The sequence below is a fragment of the Lactuca saligna genome, chromosome 8 (genome assembly GCF_052625555.1).
Source record: "Lactuca saligna cultivar CGN05327 chromosome 8, ASM5262555v1, whole genome shotgun sequence".
NCBI classification, from domain to species: Eukaryota; Viridiplantae; Streptophyta; class Magnoliopsida; order Asterales; family Asteraceae; genus Lactuca; species Lactuca saligna.
In genome coordinates this window covers 204,823,050-204,827,537 of record NC_136424.1, presented here as the reverse complement: position 1 = coordinate 204,827,537, position 4,488 = coordinate 204,823,050, and positions in this window count along the sequence as shown.

Here is a 4,488-nt window from a genome sequence, read left to right as displayed (position 1 = left end):
GAACTGATAATTTGATTTGGAGTTCAATTTATTTTATGAAGTTTATTTAAACCTGTGGTATGTCAAACTTGAGTCTCAAGAAAAAGACCGATGTGAAACAAGTGAAGTCATCAACTATAACCAGTATATATTTTTTGTGATGGATACTGGCTAGGGTAGATGGACCGCAGAGATCAATATACAATAACTCTAGAGGTTCAAAAATTGATGAATCAATAACCAGCGGCTAACTTCCCTTTGATTGTTTTCCACACTCACAAGCAGGGAAGAGTGTTTCATTGATGTATTTCTGAATTGGGAGGCCTTGGACGAGTTCTTAAGCGACAAGGTTGTTGATGTACTGAAAGTTTAGATTAGTCAGCTTGCGATGCCACAACCTGCTAACTTTGAATATGACTTTGGACAGAAAACATAGTTGCAATTTCCAAATGATCAACGAGACATCCAATGGATACATGGTCCCTTCGGATTTGGATTTGATTAAGCATGTGCTTCTATCGCTTGTGATGATATAGAATAATTCATTATAAAACACAAGTCGATGACCTGCTTTGCATAGTTGGCCTACACTGATGAGATTATGCTTGAGGCCTTCTACATAAGAAAGCTTCTGTATGGAGAAGTTCCCTGTTGTTAAAACATCGTAACCGCAGATGATACCGTTGGAGTTTTTACTAAATGTTACATGTCATCCATTGTTGATAGACCTGAAATCTCAAAGGTACTCTAACCTTCTAGTCATGTGTAAGGATCAGGCACTATCGATAAACCACTCATCTTCTTATTCCTCCTTGGACAAAGCCCAAAAATTACACAGTTAGTTTGGGCACCCAAACGAGTTTGGAGCCCGTGGTTACAAAAGATTTTTTTCTAGATGCATGAGAGGAGATTGCGAGGACAGGTTTTGATCAACTTTCAGACCTAGACCTGGATTCTTTGAGGCCTTTTGAGGATTACGAGGTTTCTGGAAGTTACGAGGTTTCTGGAGGTTACGAGGTTTTGGATGATTACGTGGTCTTGGATGATTTCAAGGTCTAGGAGGATTTTGGACTCGATTTGGTCTTTTAGGATGGTAAAATCCAAAGGTAAGATTCTTTTCATTTAGCTAGACACTGCACCTGGTCAATGATCCAAAGGGTGTGGTGTGAGGCTTGTGACCGGTGGAATTATATTTCACATAGTTGCCCTTGGTTTTTGAAAAGCTTTGGGCAGTATATTTCCTCCTAGCCTTAGATTTTTTGTTAGTATTTGACTTCTTCTAAGGTTTTGTTTTTTTTTCAAATTGATGAGACTTTTGAAGAGTGGAAGTTGGCCAAAATTCCTTTCCATTTTGGGTCATCTGAAGGATAGTTTTGAAAGCAATATCTATGAAAAGATTTAACACATATTTAGAGTTTGTAAGGATATTTTGAAAAAGATTTAGGAATTATACATTCTTTTTTGTCTATTTTCTCGATTGGAGTGTCTTTTGAAATTTGATTATGTTTTTCAAAACCATTTTTTTTTAGAAATTTTGGTTTTGTTTTTTGAAAAACTTTCTTGCTTTTTCCCATGAGTTTTGAGTTCCTCTTTGAAAGCTTGTTTTGCCTTTGTTTTTGGGGCACCGCAGTCATTGAGGTTTAACTGCGGTTTCGTTGAAATTTTGACTCTTTTTGAAAATGAGGACTTGATTCACTTGAGCTGGAAGAACGATGACTTTGAGAACATTGACCATATTCAAAATTATCAATGGGAATTCATCAAGAATTGGTTGAATGGTCACAGTACTCTTGACTTCGTTCTGTGCTAGAGAAGATTGAACTACCTCAGAGTAGGTCAAAGATGGTTCTTTGGTGGGACAATTTATGGATGGTAATTTTGGGACGAGACTGTGGTTAGAAGAACTCCAGTTAGAGGACAAGATTGGAAAATGTACAAGGGTTTTGAGTCCTTCTACAATGATTTTCTCATCAACATCTAATGAGGCCCGAGAGTTGGGATAAATTGTGTCAATGATTGGAATTTGATCACATGGGTGTTCCGAAGTTTCAGGATGAATTTCCTCGATGACACAATTATTACTCAGGTTGTGAAGTCTACCTAAGTGGGATCTAATGTCTTCGGGAAAAGTCTTGTCATTTACAGGAAAGTGAAACTCTCGGTCAGGAGGGAGATAGATACGGTCCTTGTTAAATCGGGGTGATGATTCCTTTTCGGTGGAGTACCCATTGGACCATCCCCAATTGTACGTATGGTCAATAGTTCCATTATTTATAAGATTTTCAATGGCCTCTCTTTCATTAAATAAAATTTGAATTAACAAGTTCAAACGTACAATTTCTTTTTGTGCTAAATCCCTCTGATCTCATGTTATGCCTAACTGGGTTTCACATAACATTTCTGCATCGTTCTCTAATCATAAGTCTCTTTTTAACATGGCCACTTTGAGTCTTTTGTCTTCTAGACGTCCTCTTACATGGAACATTTCCTTGGATGCTATATTCTTCTCATCTAGGGCCTTGTTGTTGTCTGAACGGACGCAACACATGTGTCATTAAGGTTGTCAAGGAATGGTTAACAATCATGCATGCTATAATTAAGAGTTTGAATCATAAGTTTTACCTGTTCGACTATGCTCAAAGTTTCTTCCTTGGCCATAAAGCAGTAGTTCTTTTCGAGCTTGGTTGATCCATCTTCGTCCGCAGTGGCCAACATGCAAATATTTCCCTTCCTTTTGATGTTGAAGTCTTCATCCTCATCACCCGAAGACCACACTTGATGATCTCTTTTTATCTGGGCAACATATGGCCTTCCCTTTTCTTTTTCATCCATCTACTATGCCATACAGAGATACAAAGCTTTATCCTTCACAACATTTGCTTTACCATCCTTAGCAAAATGATTCTCTTTGTTGCACTTATGACAAATGACAACATCTTCTTTAACTTCAGTCGAGGAATCGTAGTCAGTTGGCTTAGTAGGTTGTGGTACCTCCTTGTCTTGATGTGAGTTAGTAGTTTGCAGAGATTGACAAGGGTGTTTTGGATATCGAGGGTGATTGTTTTGAGGTTAAAGTTTCGGTTAAAGGGAGGTTTAGTGAATTGCTGATTTTTGCAAAACGAGGTTGGAGGTAATCGATTGAACGCTGCCTGACAAGAGAAATAGCATTTTGGAATTCCTCTTCATGATCATACTCATTGTCAGTTTCGTAAGATTGTGGTGGGTTTTCATACGACAAAGAGTAGGATTGAGGAGTTATATTTTGCGGAGTCTAGGCTATGAGAGTAAGCGGCCCTCCGAAGTCAGCACAATCTTTAAGCACAGTTGATTCTTGCACTTGAAGTTCTCCATATAGCTTGAAAAGAGAGGGTGTGTGAATCTTCCGGTCACCTTGGACTATCATATTTGCTGTAGTCCAATGTTTTCCTAAACCGTTGAGAAATTGAAGATTGGTTTCATGGTTGTTGTGAACAGTCCCAACGTTTTACAGTTTGGTAACAATGAGGTTGAATCTTTTGAAAGAGTCTTCACGGCTTTCACCCGCATGAGCTTTGAAATTATTGAACTCATTGAGTTCGGTGGTGAGTTTTTTATCTTGTGCCAGCTCCGAGCCCTCATACAGGTTCTTGAGAACATCCGAGATCTCTTTTGTAGATTTGCAATTGATGATAATGCCGAAGTTGTCAGGAGCAACTCCGCAGGATATTTCATAAAAGGTAATTGCATCATTTTCCATCTTATCGAGATCATCCTTAGTAGGACAATTCATGGCTACTTGACCTCCTCCAAGTCTGGCTTGGGCACCGTCGGCTTGAACTGGAGTAAGAATCGGGACATAAGGTCCTTCTTCTACAGATCTCCATACATCTCTTCCAAGTCTTCTTAGATATCTCTCCATTTGAGACCAGTGATGATATTCATTTACCATGAATATTAGAGCTCTATTCGAACCTCCAACACTGTTTCAAACATTGAGTGATAATGCTTGTGCCATCTTTCCTTGTTTTGAAAAGATTTTGATCTTTTTTTGATCGAAATGAGCTTCAGTGGTATAGAAGGCCTTTTAAAATCAGAGTTCTTATTCAAAAACCAACCACTTTGGCTCTGATACCAATTGTTGAGAGAAAAACTTGAGTAACACACTTGAACAAATGTTAGTACAAGTAATGTTGCAGAATAAAGTTTAACTCCAAGGATCATAAAGCTCAACGATAATAAGTTAAAGAGTTAGATAGTTAGATAGTTAGGTGTGGAAATATAAGGTAATATAAATAACAAGTATTATATCAAGTAAACACTTAGGCTAATTCGTAACAAGGATTGCAATCAATCCAAGTTAGTGAGTGTGATCAGTTTGAAGTGATTAAGTCAAGAATGACTTGCTCTGAAGGAGAGGTTATGATCTTAATATAAGAGTTTGAGTTCAGTAAGATCTTTGAGAGTAAAGAAAGAAAATATATGATATGAGATTCAATAGAGGTGTTTAAATTCATAGAAGCGTGACACTCT